The 21046-nt window shown below is 38.7% G+C and overlaps 1 long non-coding RNA gene across 1 annotated transcript; it reads right to left on the bottom strand.

The window, feature by feature from the left end:
- Positions 1–599: 599 nt before the first annotated feature.
- Positions 600–2471, bottom strand: LOC149923667 (uncharacterized). The gene is made up of 2 exons (XR_016477004.1): positions 2384–2471; positions 600–2164 (listed from the first exon to the last, which is right to left on the bottom strand). It is a non-coding gene; the product is annotated as an uncharacterized LOC149923667 (long non-coding RNA).
- Positions 2472–21046: the final 18575 nt, after the last annotated feature.

The raw sequence follows: 21046 nt of genomic DNA, 5'->3' as shown, positions 1-21046 counted from the left end.
GGTCCAGGGAGAATCTTGGCCAAAGACTCGCCGCTGAACCAAAGCCCATAAACTTTCACTTGGCGACCCGCGCCTTCGAATTGAACATCTGATGCCCATTACCCGAAGTCTTGTTAACGAATATAGGCCTACCATAGATGTTTGGGTATATTTTAAAATTGAAGAAAGCTCTCTTTGTCGTTAGGCCTATTTTTGGCACTACAACCTTTAATAAATAAAATTTTACCAAAATACGTGTCTTTAGTATATTTAGTATAGTCAAATATTTCATGTAGCCTTTTTGTTCCCGCCACCAGGCCTGCGGTATTCAATATATTTATGGAGGTTATCGTTTTGGCGAATTGCCGATGTCAGGAGACGCTTCAAAGGAGTATATTATTATAGATATTATATATTTATACTGATATAGTTATTTTTTTATTTAGTTTTAGTTCCATTGTATCATTATCACATTTTTTAGTTTTTCCTAATGAATAAAATTTCGATGGTGCCCCTAATTTCTATATTTCTTGATGCCCTAAGCAATTGCTTTTTTTTGCCTAATGGTTAATCCTGGGCTGGTGTCATGGATGTTGTAATAGTAATAATTACCAAAAGTATTCAATCATTAACAACTTGTACTTTATTGAGACTGTTGGATCAGATCCAGGTATGAAGTGGTCGAGACCTTTGATAGATGTTGTACTGGAGTGTGTTGGAGGTGGCGGACTAGTTCCAGGCATGATGGAAATTTCGCATAAACAAAGGAGAGTTTTTGATTGGTCTGAAGATGATGGATAGATTGGAACGTTTAAAAGGTTCTTTGGTTCGTTGCCACCATGTTGTAATAGTAACAATTACCAAAAGTATCGAATAATTTACAACTCGTACTTTATTTTGTTAAAAGTGAATAACATGTATCTCGTGTACTTTTCTTAGATAACGCCATCCGACCTCTGTCCTGTATATAGCCACATCTGGAAGCCAGTGTGATATTTTTACAGATTGATTATTATACAACAACTTTTTTTGTAGCCAATAGTAGTGATCAGTATCGAGAAGGAGGGTGCACAGGCGGTCTCGGGTTCAAATCCCGCCCGATGCGATCGCAAATTGATACTAAGACGAAAACCGTGTACAACTGGTGAAAACCCTGCCATTGGACGTTAAGATGTTGCATAACACTCAGCACTCGGTCCGTCCCAAAGTCATTAAGAAGAAGTTGGAGAGAAAACGCCCGTACAAACACAACAGACTCCACAACAATCATAACACAAACACCACTGACTCAACAAACACAACAGACTCAACAAACACAACAGACTCAACAAACACAACAGACTCAACAAACACAACAGACTCAACAAACACAACAGACGCAACAAACTCCACAGACGCAACAAACTCAACACCCACAACCGTCATTACAAAAACTCAACATTTACACCCTACACATAAACTTTACAATAACGAAATATCCAATCAAACTGAGTTAAAACCGTCGCAGCAATTTCGAGAAACTGCGTACGCAATGATTAACCTTTGCACGAACGCGGGGCAGACGCACAGACAAGCAGACAGACAGACACGGTGATTGTATAACCCCTCCTAGGGGACTTTGTTCAAAATGCATTTTGAGTTAGACAAAGTAAAAGTATTTGGCATTTTACATTTTGGGTTTCTTGGAAAGTATTTTGCATTTTACATTTTGCATTTTCAAAATACTTTTTCAAAATGTTTTTACTCTGGTACAATCGTCGCGTACTCTTTTTACACTAAAACGTTTCATTCTCCTTTTCCGTTGATGAGAATTACTCCGCCGCATAAACTATTCGCTTGTTCCGGAGTATTAGGGCTACTCTTTTTACTCCTTCTGAAAAGGAGGTGTAAATAATTTATCTGCTAAAAAGGCCACAGGCAGCCATTTTGGACTCAAACTATTCGCCAACACAGAATCTGAGTAAAATGACGTCATAGCTTTACTCTTCTTACCCTACTCCGAAATCCCGGAACAAGCGAAAAGAAACCACCAATTTACTGACAAGTAATCATAAATAGCGATACTCAGTTTCTCACTTACTCAGAAGCAGACGAACATTCGTATAGTGAGGAAAGCATTTTTACAAACCTTGCAGTGCCACCGCTTTAAGTCCCACGCTGGTTGCAAAGGATTTGAAATAAATCTCTACGTAATTATGGTTAATTACTAATTAAAAATAATAATTAATAAATATCTACGTAATTATGTTTAATTACTAATTTAAAATAATAATTAATAAATATCTACGTAATTATGTTTAATTACTAATTTAAAATAATAATTAATAAATATCTACGTAATTATTGTTAATTACTAATTAAAGATAATAATTAACATCAATCAAGTATTTTTGAAGTATAATACCTTCTTCTGCTCCAGTTGAAAGAATTTTTAACTACTCGCAAATAATTTTTTCACCTAACAGACAACGTATGACGAATGAAAACTTCAAGAAATTTACACTTCTGAAAGTTAACGAATTTTGAATAGAAAACATGGTATCAAGTTGATACTATCAAACTACCAATGTTTTTCTCGTGTACAATAAACTCATTGTAAATTACGCATGCGACTAGCGACTAATAAAAAGTAAACATAGTGCATTTGTAAAACCATTTTCAAAATGCATTTGGTATTTTCATTTTGAGTTATGGAGAAAGTATTTTGCATTTTGAACAACCCTGCTAAATGTGAATACTTATCTCTATTTATCTTATGTACTTCAGTTGCAACGCATTTTCCCACCTCTTCAAATTCCTCAGAAATTACACTTGAGATATTACGCATTCGTGAAGAGATGAAAGTTCAAAATGTTTGTTTTTGGTAGGCACAATTTGCATATCACACTAGAACGTTTTATCTCTTTGTTTCGAGTCTGCATTCACTTCGTCACGAACGCTGGACTTTCAAAGGATGTCTTAAACTTAAATTCGTCTATTTTCTTAGATAGCGCCGAGGAAATTGCGTGTTTTGAGGGACTCAAACTTTTATTCGCGAACGGAGAATATCTAGAACCGAAAGCCACGCCCCTCGGCCTTTCCTGTCGCAATCTTGCCCTCTCGCTGCTTGTAAGGAGACACTCCAGTGCGATTGCAGGTTTCGTGTAGCCGGATAACATCTTCCGGAAATACTGAAATCAAAGGCTGCATCATGGCAAAACTCACTAAACGCCCTTTTTAAAATTTTAGATATTTTAGTAGTATTTCATATAGAAATATTTTGACGGGTGGCAATTTTTCCAGTACATAATAATAATAATCAATTAAATTGAAAATGGCGTTTTTTCTTGTGTATATAGATATTTAAAAGAATAATCGACTTTTACACAATTAAAAATACTTTATATTATTATTGTAATAAAGTATTTTTAATTGTGTAAAAGTCGATTACTCTTTTAAATAACAAATAAATAATAATAATCAAGGTACTAAGCCATCAAGCGACTTTTAAGCCATTAATTCAGGTGGCCGGGTTACAACGCGTAGGAGGGTGGTGGCAAGCCCTTCATGCCACGCGAACATGAACAGCTCCCTGCACTTACTATTACCGTTAACCTCTACAAGTTATAATTAAGTCTGCTCTAATTTCTTCAGCCGCATTCCCAGGGTAACAGTCACAATGGCCGTTACTCAGTATTATAATACCACATAACGCGTTTCTGCCAAGAGTTTTAGCCAAACGTGCAAAACGCATTATGTAAAATTATTTTGAGATTTACTTAACTTTGGCGATAGTCGTTGTCATATTTAGAAGAAACCCAGAACAACTAGTTTTCTGTTAACTAAATACCGTAGTATTGTTATTTTCATTACAAAAATCGATTTATCTCGAAATGCCATTTTAGGAGGTAATGCATTTCTGAAACGGAGGACAGGGTTAGCCGGATTACAATGCCTAGGAGGGTGGTGACTAGCCCTTCATGTCACGCGAACAAAGAACAAAGAACACACATAATTACCGTAAATCTCAATAAGTGTTTTAAGGAAACCGAAGGACTCAGGGAAAATTCCCCTCGGAAGGAGTTGTTCGCTTGTTCCGGTTTTTCCGAGGGCCTAGCCACTGTCAGGTGGTCTGTACACCGATTACGCGTACTCGGCACTGTTAAAGATACATAATTTCACCCAGTGCCACACTCTGGGATCGAGCCCGGCTCCTCTTGCTGCGAGCTGAAAGAGCTAACTAATCCGCCACCCCACTTACAAGGAGACATCCCGAAGTGTAACCCACCGATTTTGTTCAAACTCGGGGGATTGGTAGACCTTCATGTATCATGAAAAATCCTAAAGGGAATTTTTTCAATGGGCAACCGTTTTGCCATGGCAACGAGAAATGTTTTTGACAACACAAAATATTAAATTTTCCCATTGAAAATAACATGGGATTTTGACCTCAAATTGATCAAAAGTTGATCAACTTTGATGTTTTTTTTATTAATTTTTATCAATTTTTGAAATTTTTGGCATTTTCGAAATTTTTAAATTTGTTAAAATTTTTCACAGGGGGGTTCCTAGGAATCGGTCAGAATCCCATGTTATTTTCAATGGGAAAAGTTCCATTTGTTGTTGTCAAAAATATTTTTCGTTGCCATCGCAAAACGATTGCCCATTGAATAAATTCCCTTCAGGATTTTTCAAGTTACACGAAGGTCTACCAATCCCCCGAGTTTGAACAAAATCGGTGGGTTACACTTCGGGATGTCTCCTTGTTAGCTGTACCATTAGCAACTGGAATTAACTCCTAACCGGAAATATTTAAAATTGGTGTTTACTAGGTTTTGTCTCTGACGTCCCTTCCAGCCGAGTGACGACCACATAAATTCTTGACTCCATCTAACGTCTCTGACGTCACTTCCGTTGCCCTTTAGAAATGATGTGGGAAACAGTTTATAATCTTTGACGTCATTTAAAAAAGAGGGAAAAAAGCGATTGATTGGAGAGAGCGCGTTGCTCGTGGCGTCATTTTAATTTCCTTATCAAAGTTCTTCCTTTACCCACTTTTCGATTCTTGAAATTGAAGTTGCAACTTCGGGACCTCGTCTGCCGGAGTTTGGCTAATAGGGTGAACGGCGACGTTCCGACATCACAGACTGTCGAGTTTGAAAGAGTGACAGGTCTGCCAAAACGTAAATTCATATTTGAGGAGAGGCCCTTTTTTAAGAGTGTGATATTCGGGTTCGTCTTCTCCTCTGGCGTTCCTCAGTTTCTGTCTTTGCATTCTTAATGAGATAAGATCCTTCTCTACTATTTAGTCTCCCTTTTAGTCCTCGCTTATACACGAACCTTATGATAACTGAATATCTGTATAAGTGGTAGGGGAGTTTCAAGCACGTAGATATATAGAAAGTCTAAGGGGGGGGGGGGACGATTTATAACACAACCAGATGAAATCGCGAGCGCAGCGAGCGCGAAACTTTTCTTTAGCAATAACGCATATTTATAGTACTGGCTAGACTCGGGACGAGTGACAATGACATTTCCGCACGTATATCAAACGAAGTTTTTTAATACATTTGCGAGAAAATGATAATATTTATGATCCTATTAATATATTTAATATAGTAATATATTTTACTTAACTGTGCTGCGTTGCGGATATTTCAATTCATTTTTACGTCTTACTGTTTATTTCTTAATGTTGCGCTCCTTTCGTAAGGAAATTAGTGAGATGGATGTACCAATTAATTCATGAACACAATGTAAAGGATTCATTTCCTAATGTCGAGATTGCTTTGAGAATTTACCTGACATTAATGGTAACAAATTGTTCAGCTGAGAGATCATTTTCAAAATTAAAGCTAGTGCTAAATAGGCTACGAACTTCGATGCTCGAAGGGAGATTGAATATTTTGACTCTCCTCAGCTTGGAAAGCGATGTGTTGAGAAAAATAAGCCATGAGAGTATTATTAATACTTTTGTTCAACTTAAAATTAGACGTAGGCCCATTTAAAATCTGTTCCTTCTAATAGTTTGTAAACAAATTATTTTCCTGTTCCTGTAGAAAGTTCGCTTTTTTTAATGAAAAATATTGGTTGCGCTGTGCCTTTTGTCTTAATTACACTTTACAACATTCGATGGGTTATGTTTTGATTTCATTTTTATTGTTTCGTTTCTAATGCTAATGTGGGAAGAAAGTCATTAGGACCTTGGCAGACTTAAGCTATTTTAACTACAAAGATTTGGGGGCCCCCACCGCAAGTTGTGCCTAGGGGCCCCCAAAGCCTAAATCCGGGCCTGCAGCAAATGGAAATTATGGAACCAGAATCATTAGAAAAAAGGCTGCACTTCGCTCGCCAGCGCTCCTAGCGAAACAATCGCGAATCGTTTCCACGCAAATACAAAGAACGTGAGTAAAAATTTTAGATGTTGCGATAAAGATATTAGGTCTAAAATAACTTGCCTATTACAATCGACATCTGTTAATATTTGGTGGCGCTACAAGCGGCGCGGTTCTAAAAGCATCAAGCGCGCAAACTAGATCCGTGGGCATTAATGTCTAATTTCCACCTTGCAGGAAAGAGGGGAAGAAACAACGTCATCACTGTGTGTTTCAATCACATCGCGTCATCTTCAGGGAACCGATGAGATAGCGGAAAAATTAAGTTTTATTAGGGGGAAAGAGCTCACGGTTAGAGCATGAAGGGGAACGAGCTCACTGTAAGAGCATGAAGGGGAATGAGCTCACTGTTAGAGCATGACAGAGGAGGACCTCACAGTTAGGGCATGAGGGGGAAGGTGTTCACTGTTAGAGCATGACAGAGGAGGAGCTCACTGTTAGGGCATGAGGGGGAAGGTGTTCACTGTTAGAGCATGACAGAGGAGGAGCTCACTGTTAGAGCATGACAGAGGAGGAGCTCACTGTTAGACTATGACAGAGGAGGAGCTCACTGTTAGACCATGACAGAGGAGGAACTCACAGTTAGGGCATGAGGGTGGAGGTGTTCACTCTTAGAGCATTACAGAGGAGGAGCTAACTGTTAGAGCATGAGGGGGAGGTGTTCACTGTTAGAGCATGACAGAGGAGGAGCTCACTGTTAGGGCATGAGGGGGAAGGTGTTCACTGTTAGAGCTTTACAGAGGAGGAGCTCACTGTTAGAGCATTACAGAGGAGGAGCTAACTGTTAGAGCATAAGGGGGGAGGTGTTCACTGTTAGATCATGACAGAGGAGGAGCTCACTGTTAGGGCATGAGGGGGGAGGTGTTCACTGTTAGAGCATGACAGAGGAGGAGCTCACAGTTAGAGCATGAGGGGGAGGTGTTCACTGTTAGAGCATGACAGAGGAGGAGCTCACTGTTAGAGCATGACAGAGGAGGAGCTCACTGTTAGACTATGACAGAGGAGGAGCTCACTGTTAGACCATGACAGAGGAGGAACTCACAGTTAGGGCATGAGGGGGAAGGTGTTCACTGTTAGAGCATGACAGAGGAGGAGCTCACAGTTAGAGCATGAGGGGGGAGGTGTTCACTGTTAGATCATGACAGAGGAGGAGCTCACTGTTAGGGCATGAGGGGGGAGGTGTTCACTCTTAGAGCATAACAGAGGAGGAGCTAACTGTTAGAGCATGAGGGGGGAGGTGTTCACTGTTAGATCATGACAGAGAGGAGGAGCTCACTGTTAGAGCATGAGGGGGGAGGTGTTCACTGTTAGATCATGACAGAGAGGAGGAGCTCACTGTTAGAGCATGAGGGGGGAGGTGTTCACTCTTAGCATTACAGAGGAGGAGCTCACTGTTAGAGCATGAGGGGGGAGGTGTTCACTGTTAGATCATGACAGAGAGGAGGAGCTCACTGTTAGAGCATGAGGGGGGAGGTGTTCACTCTTAGCATTACAGAGGAGGAGCTCACTGTTAGAGCATTACAGAGGAGGAGCTAACTGTTAGAGCATGAGGGGGGAGGTGTTCACTGTTAGATCATGACAGAGGAGGAGCTCACTGTTAGGGCATGAGGGGGGAGGTGTTCACTGTTAGAGCATGACAGAGGAGGAGCTCACAGTTAGAGCATGAGGGGGAGGTGTTCACTGTTAGAGCATGACAGAGGAGGAGCTCACTGTTAGAGCATGACAGAGGAGGAGCTCACTGTTAGACTATGACAGAGGAGGAGCTCACTGTTAGACCATGACAGAGGAGGAACTCACAGTTAGGGCATGAGGGGGAAGGTGTTCACTGTTAGAGCATGACAGAGGAGGAGCTCACAGTTAGAGCATGAGGGGGGAGGTGTTCACTGTTAGATCATGACAGAGGAGGAGCTCACTGTTAGGGCATGAGGGGGGAGGTGTTCACTCTTAGAGCATAACAGAGGAGGAGCTAACTGTTAGAGCATGAGGGGGGAGGTGTTCACTGTTAGATCATGACAGAGAGGAGGAGCTCACTGTTAGAGCATGAGGGGGGAGGTGTTCACTGTTAGATCATGACAGAGAGGAGGAGCTCACTGTTAGAGCATGAGGGGGAGGTGTTCACTCTTAGCATTACAGAGGAGGAGCTCACTGTTAGAGCATGAGGGGGGAGGTGTTCACTGTTAGATCATGACAGAGAGGAGGAGCTCACTGTTAGAGCATGAGGGGGGAGGTGTTCACTCTTAGCATTACAGAGGAGGAGCTAACTGTTAGAGCATGAGGGGGGAGGTGTTCACTCTTAGCATTACAGAGGAGGAGCTAACTGTTAGAGCATGAGGGGGGAGGTGTTCACTGTTAGAGCATGACAGAGGAGGAGCTCACTGTTAGGGCATGAGGGGGAAGGTGTTCACTGTTAGAGCATGACAGAGGAGGAGCTCACTGTTAGAGCATGAGGGGGAGGTGTTCACTGTTAGAGCATGACAGAGGAGGAGCTCACTGTTAGGGCATGAGGGGGAAGGTGTTCACTGTTAGAGCATGACAGAGGAGGAGCTCACTGTTAGAGCATGACAGAGGAGGAGCTCACTGTTAGACTATGACAGAGGAGGAGCTCACTGTTAGAGCATGACAGAGGAGGAGCTCACTGTTAGACTATGACAGAGGAGGAGCTCACTGTTAGACCATGACAGAGGAGGAACTCACAGTTAGAGCATGAGGGGGAGGTGTTCACTGTTAGAGCATGACAGAGGAGGAGCTCACTGTTAGGGCATGAGGGGGAAGGTGTTCACTGTTAGAGCTTTACAGAGGAGGAGCTCACTGTTAGAGCATTACAGAGGAGGAGCTAACTGTTAGAGCATGAGGGGGGAGGTGTTCACTCTTAGAGCATTACAGAGGAGGAGCTCACTGTTAGATCATGACAGAGGAGGAGCTCACTGTTAGGGCATGAGGGGGGAGGTGTTCACTCTTAGAGCATTACAGAGGAGGAGCTAACTGTTAGAGCATGAGGGGGGAGGTGTTCACTGTTAGATCATGACAGAGGAGGAGCTCACTGTTAGGGCATGAGGGGGGAGGTGTTCACTCTTAGAGCATTACAGAGGAGGAGCTAACTGTTAGAGCATGAGGGGGGAGGTGTTCACTGTTAGATCATGACAGAGAGGAGGAGCTCACTGTTAGAGCATGAGGGGGGAGGTGTTCACTCTTAGCATTACAGAGGAGGAGCTAACTGTTAGAGCATGAGGGGGGAGGTGTTCACTCTTAGCATTACAGAGGAGGAGCTAACTGTTAGAGCATGAGGGGGGAGGTGTTCACTGTTAGAGCATGACAGAGGAGGAGCTCACTGTTAGGGCATGAGGGGGAAGGTGTTCACTGTTAGAGCATGACAGAGGAGGAGCTCACTGTTAGGGCATGAGGGGGAAGGTGTTCACTGTTAGAGCTTTACAGAGGAGGAGCTCACTGTTAGAGCATTACAGAGGAGGAGCTAACTGTTAGAGCATGAGGGGGGAGGTGTTCACTCTTAGAGCATTACAGAGGAGGAGCTCACTGTTAGATCATGACAGAGGAGGAGCTCACTGTTAGGGCATGAGGGGGGAGGTGTTCACTCTTAGAGCATTACAGAGGAGGAGCTAACTGTTAGAGCATGAGGGGGGAGGTGTTCACTGTTAGATCATGACAGAGGAGGAGCTCACTGTTAGGGCATGAGGGGGGAGGTGTTCACTCTTAGAGCATTACAGAGGAGGAGCTAACTGTTAGAGCATGAGGGGGGAGGTGTTCACTGTTAGATCATGACAGAGAGGAGGAGCTCACTGTTAGAGCATGAGGGGGGAGGTGTTCACTCTTAGCATTACAGAGGAGGAGCTAACTGTTAGAGCATGAGGGGGGAGGTGTTCACTCTTAGCATTACAGAGGAGGAGCTAACTGTTAGAGCATGAGGGGGGAGGTGTTCACTGTTAGAGCATGACAGAGGAGGAGCTCACTGTTAGGGCATGAGGGGGAAGGTGTTCACTGTTAGAGCATGACAGAGGAGGAGCTCACTGTTAGAGCATGACAGAGGAGGAGCTCACTGTTAGAGTATGACAGAGGAGGAGCTCACTGTTAGAGCATGACAGAGGAGGAGCTCACTGTTAGACTATGACAGAGGAGGAGCTCACTGTTAGACCATGACAGAGGAGGAACTCACAGTTAGGGCATGAGGGGGAAGGTGTTCACTGTTAGAGCATGACAGAGGAGGAGCTCACAGTTAGAGCATGAGGGGAGGTGTTCACTGTTAGAGCATGACAGAGGAGGAGCTCACTGTTAGGGCATGAGGGGGAAGGTGTTCACTGTTAGAGCTTTACAGAGGAGGAGCTCACTGTTAGAGCATTACAGAGGAGGAGCTAACTGTTAGAGCATGAGGGGGGAGGTGTTCACTCTTAGAGCATTACAGAGGAGGAGCTCACTGTTAGATCATGACAGAGGAGGAGCTCACTGTTAGGGCATGAGGGGGGAGGTGTTCACTCTTAGAGCATTACAGAGGAGGAGCTAACTGTTAGAGCATGAGGGGGGAGGTGTTCACTGTTAGATCATGACAGAGGAGGAGCTCACTGTTAGGGCATGAGGGGGGAGGTGTTCACTCTTAGAGCATTACAGAGGAGGAGCTAACTGTTAGAGCATGAGGGGGGAGGTGTTCACTGTTAGATCATGACAGAGAGGAGGAGCTCACTGTTAGAGCATGAGGGGGGAGGTGTTCACTCTTAGCATTACAGAGGAGGAGCTAACTGTTAGAGCATGAGGGGGGAGGTGTTCACTGTTAGATCATGACAGAGAGGAGGAGCTCACTGTTAGAGCATGAGGGGGGAGGTGTTCACTCTTAGCATTACAGAGGAGGAGCTCACTGTTAGAGCATGAGGGGGGAGGTGTTCACTGTTAGATCATGACAGAGAGGAGGAGCTCACTGTTAGAGCATGAGGGGGGAGGTGTTCACTCTTAGCATTACAGAGGAGGAGCTAACTGTTAGAGCATGAGGGGGGAGGTGTTCACTGTTAGATCATGACAGAGAGGAGGAGCTCACTGTTAGAGAATGAGGGGGGAGGTGTTCACTCTTAGCATTACAGAGGAGGAGCTCACTGTTAGAGCATGAGGGGGGAGGTGTTCACTGTTAGATCATGACAGAGAGGAGGAGCTCACTGTTAGAGCATGAGGGGGGAGGTGTTCACTCTTAGCATTACAGAGGAGGAGCTAACTGTTAGAGCATGAGGGGGGAGGTGTTCACTGTTAGATCATGACAGAGAGGAGGAGCTCACTGTTAGAGCATGAGGGGGGAGGTGTTCACTCTTAGCATTACAGAGGAGGAGCTAACTGTTAGAGCATGATGGGGGAGGTGTTCACTGTTAGATCATGACAGAGGAGGAGCTCACTGTTAGAGGGGGACTGGGAGCAACGCTCAATATCGTCTCATTCACCCGAAATATAAATAACAAATAAATAAATGTTATCTCCCCATAATATCAGAGACATTTAGTCCTTTTTGTTGGGTTCGGTTAAAGACACTTGTGCCCGGACTTACGACCTGTTTTCCCCCGTTGACGGTGATGTAAAACTAATTATTAACTATTATAATAATTATTTATGTATACATTCCGGCGTATACAAAATAAGTTTATAACGCGGGTTTTCCATGGCAGAGAGAAGGGAATTAATCACGAATGCCAGACAGTCGGACGCTTCTGGTAAAATGCAAAACAGCCCGAGAGAGGAATACAGGCCCACCCTCAGTCGCAGATCCTAGTTTCGCTAAGCTCCCTTTTCGTAGCTCATTACCTAAAATTCCGGTGTCGGGGAAATTTCGAGAGATACGCTCTCGCCCCTGTCATTCTGTCTTCCTATCATCATTCTTATCTCCGTTCTGGGGCTTCTTTCCATCCCTCCTCATCTTTCCTCCCATCCCCAGCATCCGCCATAATGAAGATAACCCGAAAGAGAATGCTGCGAAAAAATGTTACGCAAAATATTTTTTCTCGTCATTGAAAACGGGAGTATAAAAACAAGGTGCCAAAAGGCAAAATATAGTCCGGTGCTTAAGTCAGCATCAATATTAATCGAACATGAGGCAAAAAAAAGCCCGGTAATAATATTTTATTTTTAATTTAATTTAATTTATTTATTTAATTAAATTTTATTTTAATTTTTCACCGAGTTCTTCGGTTTCCTCATTCCATAAAAACTTGTAGAGGTTAACGGTAATGGTGAGTGTAGGGAGCTGTTGGCTCGTGTGGCATGAAGGGCTTTCCACCCCCCTCCTACTCATTGTAACCTGGCCACCTGTTAAAGGCATTATAAGTCGCTAGATTAGCGAAGCTGAGTATTACTATTATTAATTTAAAATTTAATTCCAAATTGATGCTATATAAGTTCATCTTTATCCCTTTATACCGTAAGATACAGGACCACTTCACCTTAGGAAAAGGTTTCAACAATCAGTAACATAACAACAATAAGTATGACACTTCCCATGGTTTTAATGCTAGTTTTCTAAACGACCTTTTTTGACACGTTCGTCTAGCTCGGACTTTGACTCGCAACTTAACTGAGTAGTATATTATCATCCTTGTAAGTAGTATATTAGACACTAGGTGGCTCTGTGTTGAAATAACCTTGATTGCGCAATAACTATGAAAATCAGTTGGATGATAATTGTGCTAATTGTCACACTTATGGGTACTGTGTTACCTAGGAGCCACAAACACAACACCCCACACAAGGAGAACGCCACCCGTCAAAAGTCGTGGATTTTCTTGTGTACGTTTTTCATTGGCTAGACGCTTTAGTGTCTGCTGCCGTCGGAAGGGGAAAATTCGGAAATTGTCTTCCCCCGCCCGTAAAACGTTCATCGTAAAGGCTCGTGACGCTCGTCCAATGAAATTCGTACACAACCATTCGTTAGCGTGTTTAAAGGCTAGCTACGTTCTCCTTGTGTTTGTTGCTCCTAGGTGTTACCAAGAATGTATTTATTTATACTCAGGGAGAATGAATATGTCGAGACTATCGACGGAAACGTTGAGGCCCTAACCCCGTCACGCTAAGGGGGGGGGGGGGCTATCTTATTTTTTGCGTCCTCGCAATACATTCTTGGTGTTACTTATGTTTCAAACCAAACAAAATTTATAAAATTAGTCCTTTCATCAGAGTATAATTGCGGCATCATCTATGACGCGCCGGACTAAAAACCGCAATTGTAGGAGCCGGGGTCGCTAGTGGTCTCGTATGTGTACCTGGTTCCGAAATGGTTCAGTCGTTAAAGCGCGTTTATTAGAAATGGCGTCGCTGCTCGAAGCGATAACGCGTGCTGGTGCTAGTTAGGTAATTTGGAAGGTGCGGGGGTGGGGTGTAAAGGGTGGGTCTCGCTTTCTTTTTGGCTGGCAAAGTTTCCAAAAAATAAGAGAAAAGGATGCGGAACGAATTGAGCGGAACGAAGCGTGTGCCTCCGAATCTATTTTAGAATGTCTTCCATTTCGTTCTCCCAAAATAGTGGAGACACATTTTCCGTCTTTTTAAATAGGAGCGTTTTTTCGACACGCTTATTTGTCATCAGGGCGTACGTTCCAGAGGAATCCATATCCTCCGTTATCCGTAGGAAGCTCTACTTGTTAGTCATCGAAATTGCTAAGTAGCTACGCAACTTTTCTTAAACGGCTCAACAAGAACGGAACGAGGCAAACTGAGAACACGCGAACCCAAATCGTAAAATAGTTCTTTCAGATTCCTTATCGTGACGTAAAGGTTTTGTTGAACGCCAAACCATTCAAAAACCGTTTAAAATCAAAATTGCTGATAAGTAACATTTTCTATAACGTATGTTTTATTAAACGTATTTAGTCACTATCCCTGAGTATAAATAAGTGTGTCTTGGTAATAGTTATCAAATTAATTGAAATCAGTAAAAGGTTAAACAGGACAAGGAAAGACATCGTTTAAAATAAATTAAATACAGCATACAAATAATTAAAAATAAGTGAAATAAAGTATACCAATAATTAAAAATAAATTAAATACAGCATACCAATAATTAAAAATAAATTAAATACAGCATACCAGTATACAAATAATTAAAAATAAATGAAATACAGCATACCAGTATACAAATAATTAAAAATAAATGAAATACAGCATACAAATAATTAAAAATAAATTAAATACAGCATACAAATAATTAAAAATAAATTAAATACAGCATACAAATAATTAAAAATAAATTAAATACAGCATACAAATAATTAAAAATAAATTAAATACAGTATACAAATAACAAAAGAAATACAATACTAATTTAGAACAAGTGGACTACCACGGGTACCATATGAGAGGATCGCGTTTTGTACGGTGGTCTAAATTGTAATTTATTTAATTACGGGGTTACTAGACTGACTAATTCCGTTCTCCGCTATTTTGCTACACCCCGTTAGATGCGGTAACCTACTAAAAAGCGTAGACTTTACCTTAATCCCACCTTTCAAAGGGGCAACGCAAAGGTAAACACGAAGAGAACGAAAAGCATTTGAAGCGAATCAACTCGAGACAGACAATCCCTTAATTTCATTAAACGCAAAATTGTCCCCGCTTTGAGAGTCCTCCTTTTGTTTACACGTTCCCTTCTTCAGGGTCGAAATAATCTTTGGCACGAAAATAATATATTCTCTCCATCGGCGGCCCATTGTTATTTCGTTATGGAATTTTGCTCTCTTCGGGGTCGCATTCGAATCACGTTTGCGTTATGCTTTTGATATTTATTTCGCCGCTAACATTTTTTCGCTTTCACGCTTTCTTCGAATATATTGGAATATCCCTATTCAAGAAGTTTCTAGACTCTTAAATTTTATCTTGGAAATGCCGACATTTTAGACATTTTTCAGACTGTTATTTTTTTATCATTCTAGATAGCGGGAGGTTTTAGGTACTGATGGAAAGAAATATAAATAAAAGATACTTTTTCCCCGAAAATATTTCAAATATTTTTATTATTTAGCACGTATTGTCAACATTATATATATTTTGATTTTGTGATATTTTCAATGTCGGTTATAATTTTGGTGGCCATTTTGGGTAATCTAATAATAATAATAATAATAATAATAATCCTATTTAGTGTCCAATATTTTCCTATAATTGACTTATTTAGTTTCCTATATTTCCTATAATTAGCCTACTTAGTTTCCTATATTTTCCTATAATTAGCCTACTTAGTTTCCTATATTTTCCTATAATTGACCTATTGAGTTTCCTATATTTTCCTATAATTGGCCTATTTAGTTTCCTATATTTTCCTATAATTGACCTACTTAGTTTCCTATATTTTCCTATAATTAGCCTACTTAGTTTCCTATATTTTCCTATAATTGACCTACTTAGTTTCCTATATTTTCCTATAATTAGCCTACTTAGTTTCCTATATTTTCCTATAATTGACCTATTTAGTTTCCTATATTTCCCTATAATTAGCCTACTTAGTTTCCTATATTTTCCTATAATTAGCCTACTTAGTTTCCTATATTTTCCTATAATTAGCCTACTTACAAGGAGACTACCCGAGGTGTAACTCACCGATTTTGTTTAAATTCCGGGATTAAGTAGACCTTCATATAACTTAATATACCCCAAAGGGACAAAATGCGATGGGCTTTAGTTTTACCACATGTGGCAACCGAAAACGTTTTTGTCAACTAAATTATTAAATTTCTCTATGTAAATTAACATGGCAAAATCGAAATTATTCAATTTTTTTTAAACAAAGGTGGTTAAATTTGGGTACCTGTCTAATTTTGGGTAAATGTGTAAATTTGGGTAAATATCTAAATTTGGGTAAATACCTAAATTCGGGTAAGTATCTTATTTTGGGTAAAAATCTAAATTTGGTTAAATATCTAAATTTGGGTATTTAAATTTGGATAAGTATTTAAATTTGAGTAATAATTTGGGTAAGTACTTAAATATCTAAATTTGGGTATTTAAATTTGGATAAGTATTTAAATTTGAGTAATAATTTGGGTAAGTACTTAAATTTTGGTAAATTTTGGTAAATTTTTAAATTTTGGTAAATTTTAAAATTTTGGTAAATTTTTAAATTTTGGTAAATTTTAAAATTTTGGTAAATTTTAAAATTTTGGTAAATTTTAAAATTTTGGTAAATTTTAAAATTTTGGTAAATTTTTAAATTTTGGTAAATTTTTAAATTTTGGTAAATTTTTAAATTTTGGTAAATTTTTAAATTTTGGTAAATTTTTAAATTTTGGAAATTTTTTAAATTTTGGTAAATTTTTAAATTTTGGTAAATTTTTAAATTTTGGTAAATTTTTAAATTTTGGTAAATTTTTAAATTTTGGTAAATTTTTAAATTTTGGTAAATTTTTAAATTTTGGTAAATTTTTAAATTTTGGTAAATTTTTAAATTTTTTGTAAATTTTTAAATTTTGGTAAATTTTTAAATTTTGGAAAATTTTTAAATTTTGGAAAATTTTTAAATTTTGGTAAATTTTGGTAAATTTTTAAATTTTGGTAAATTTTTAAATTTTGGTAAATTTTTAAATTTTGGTAAATTTTTAAATTTTGGTAAATTTTTAAATTTTGGTAAATTTTTAAATTTTGGTAAATTTTTAAATTTTGGTAAATTTTTAAATTTTGGTAAATTTTTAAATTTTTTGTAAATTTTTAAATTTTGGTAAATTTTTAAATTTTGGAAAATTTTTAAATTTTGGAAAATTTTTAAATTTTGGTAAATTTTTAAATTTTGGTAAATTTTTAAATTTTGGTAAATTTTTAAATTTTGGTAAATTTTTAAATTTTGGTAAATTTTTAAATTTTGGTAAATTTTTAAATTTTGGTAAATTTTTAAATTTTGGTAAATTTTTAAATTTTGGTAAATTTTTAAATTTTGGTAAATTTTTAAATTTTGGTAAATTTTTAAATTTTGGTAAATTTTTAAATTTTGGTAAATTTTTAAATTTTGGTAAATTTTTAAATTTTGGTAAATTTTTAAATTTTGGTAAATTTTTAAATTTTGGTAAATTTTTAAATTTTGGTAAATTTTTAAATTTTGGTAAATTTTTAAATTTTGGTAAATTTTTAAATTTTGGTAAATTTTTAAATTTTGGTAAATTTTTAAATTTTGGTAAATTTTTAAATTTTGGTAAATTTTTAAATTTTGGTAAATTTTTAAATTTTGGTAAATTTTTAAATTTTGGTAAATTTTTAAATTTTGGTAAATTTTTAAATTTTGGTAAATTTTTAAATTTTGGTAAATTTTTAAATTTTGGTAAATTTTTAAATTTTGGTAAATTTTTAAATTTTGGTAAATTTTTAAATTTTGGTAAATTTTTAAATTTTGGTAAATTTTTAAATTTTGGTAAATTTTTAAATTTTGGTAAATTTTTAAATATTGGTAAATTTTTAAATTTTGGTAAATTTTTAAATTTTGGTAAATTTTTAAATTTAAATATTTAAATTGAATTTAGGTAAGTATTTAAATCTGGGTATTTAAATTTGGGTATTTAGAATTGGGTATTTAAATTTGGGTATTTAAATTTGGGTATTTAAAATTGGGTATTTAAATTTGGGTAAATATCTGAATTCGGGTAAATATCTGAATTCGGGTAAATATCTGAATTGTGTAAATATCTAAATTTTGGTAAATTGTATGAATTTTCCACCCTACCTTTTTAATTCAAATGGGTAAATCCAAATTTAAATACTTATCCAAATTGAAATACTTATCCAAATTTAAATACCCAATTTAAAATACTGACCAAAATTTAGACATTTACCCAAAATTAGACATTTACCCAAACTTAGACATTTACCCAAAATTAGACATTTACCCAAACTTAGACATTTACCCAAAATTAGACATTTACCCAAATTTAACCACCTTTGTTTAAAAAAATAATTGAATAATTTCATTTCGATTTTGCCATGTTAATTTACATAGAGAAATATAATGTTGTCAAAAACCATTTCGGTTGCCATGGTAAAACTAAAGCCCATCGCATTTTTTCCCTTTGGGGTATTTTAAGTTATATGAAGGTCTACTTAATCCCTGAATTTAAACAAAATCGGTGAGTTACACCTCGTGTAGTCTCCTTGTTAGTTTCCTATATTTTCCTAGAATTCGCCTATTTAGTTTCATATATTTTCCTAGAATTCGCTTATTTAGTGTCCTATATTTTCCTATAATTCGCGTCTAAAATTCCTATTTTTCCTATAACATTTTCAAAGTCTTTCCCTGGTTACCCTGATAAAAAAAAATTAATATGGCTATGTAATATTCAATTGAGAAATCTAGACAACCGCGTAGACAATATCCAATATTAATTATAATTATTATTATTATTACTATCAGGTAGGCTAATACCCAAGGCACCACCTTAGGCCTAAGTCATCGAGCGACTTTTAAAGTCATTAATTCAGGTGGCCGGGTTACAATGCTTAGGTGGGTGGTGGCAAGCCCTTCATGCCACGCGATCCAACAGCTCCCTACACACACTCAACAAGATTTTATGGTAGGGGAAACCGAGTAACTCGGGGGAAAACACCTTTTAACCCGTGGGGAGAGAACTTGCTGTGAGCCCGAGCTCATTTTGAGACCCCTGTTAAAATACAAATTACTTTGAGCTTGAGTTTGACCCCATTTCATGACTCACATTACTTGGAGCTCGAGCCCAAGCCCGTTTTAAAAATTAACATACTAAGAGCTCAACCTTGAGCCCAACATAATATTTGAGCCCGAGCTCGAGACTGATTTTGGTATTTTTTATATCTGAGGTGAGTCCGAGCTCAACTCACGATTACGACTGAGCCCGAGCCCGTGACCGATTTGAATACTGGTTTCGAATCGGAGGATGAGCTCTATCTCCTTCCAATTCGCGATATTGTTTAGCCCTAAGCCTACGGTCTAGCGCCGTCTGGATTCCCGGGCTCAGGGCTGCCCGACCGCCTCCGACTGTCTTCCAGGTGTGCCATTGATGCCGGAATGGAGCTCGAAAACATAGTCAGACAGGTCTTGGATTAATTAAACACGGGGATATACCACTCCAGCATAAATCTCCATTATGTAGCGGAAAAGATGTTGAATTACCGGAAATCCCCATTGCGCATGCACGAAATTGACATTTTAAGCCAAGGCTTAGGCTTAGTGACTCCACTTACTCTCACATTACAAATTTCAGTAATTAAGTTCTTACTATTGATTCGGTTGCTTGCATTGCTTGGTTCTGATGTCAAATGTAAGATCGCTAAATATTTTTAGTTTAAATTGCTATGATGGAGAATTACCATGCGTACGTTCACCTCTCCCGACTCCCCTAGATCCACTTATCGCGCATGCGCTTTAGTCATTTCCGTTTGGGCGCCGATTTCACCAATAGAGGTTTCAAGCAATCGTTTCCGCGTTTTTGCTTCTGTGGGATATCCCTGTGTGTCATTAATCCAAGGACATTTAAATCATCCATCGAAAACGTGTAGGGAAAACTCTTAGTACTAGTATAGGTTGCTACGCTCAGCTACAAGTTCCACCTACATGTTGTTGTCTCTAATTAGTTAATAATATTAGTTAGGAGCAACCAACTCATTCGCCTGTTCCGGGGATCATAATTACTCCGGCCCATAAACTATTCGCTTGTTCCGGAGTATTAGAGCGATTCTTTTTACTCCTTCTGAAAATCTAGGAGCAACAAACTCAAGGAGAACGCAGCTAGCCTTTAAACACGCTAACGCAGTGTTGTGTACAAATTTCATTGGGCGAACCTTTACGCTGCACGTTTTACGGAAAGGGGGAAGACAATTTTCCCCTTCCGATGGCAGCAGGCGATAATGCGTCTAGCCAATGCAAAATGTACGCAAGAAAATGCACGACTTTTGACGGATTGCGTTCTCCATGTGTGGGGTGCTCTTGTATCCAATATGGTCAGTGGCAGCCATATTGTTAGTAGGCCAAATGGCCAGGATCTTATCTTATCAGGCCTAACTCCCAAGGGCACCGATGGTGGCGCCAGTGTGGGGTTAGTATAAAAGGATATAAGCAGGGAGAGAGAGAAGCAGAGCTGTAGAGTCAGTGGTTAGTAGCAGTCAGGAGTTAGAAGAGAAGTGGTTAACTCCTAGCTGGCCTGATAGTTAAGCATAGTATTTGCCCCAGTGGCTGCAAGGTTACATTCTCTTCCCTTGGTGGGAATATCTCAGAAATATTAGTATCTTATTTTAATAGGATAATTATTGTGTAGCGTTAAAAGGAACCACCTATGGACTGCAATGCAAAGGATGAAAAAATTAGCGAATAAGTAGTATAGTCCATTATGAAAATCGATAAAAAAGCTAAACCCTAAACAAATTTGAAGAAATTTAAAAACTTACAAATAGCTCGTACCGATAGGTCTTCGAGCAAACAAAATGACGCGAAACTCGGACCAAATCGCTCTTCGAGTGCAAAACTAAATTAAATGAAATAAAATAGCCAGAATTTCCAACGGTAGACCGGTTTCGTCGTATTTGGGACACGTCAGTACCGTGCGGAAAATCTGGCTCGCGACTATAACACTGAAAAGAGAAACTAAGCCTAAACATTAAAAATTTCAAAACGAGTTGCGTAGCAACGGAAAGCCGAATAGGGGGAGAGTGGTGGAGAATAGTATATACGCAATTGTGACACTTTTAAATATATGAATAAGAATTAGGGTCAGGTTGTC

The sequence above is a fragment of the Leiobunum rupestre genome, chromosome 10 (genome assembly GCF_980474605.1).
Source record: "Leiobunum rupestre chromosome 10, qqLeiRupe1.1.hap1, whole genome shotgun sequence".
NCBI classification, from domain to species: domain Eukaryota; kingdom Metazoa; phylum Arthropoda; class Arachnida; order Opiliones; family Sclerosomatidae; genus Leiobunum; species Leiobunum rupestre.
The sequence above is the reverse complement of the archived record's forward strand: the minus strand, read 5'-3'. Positions and strand labels throughout refer to the sequence as shown.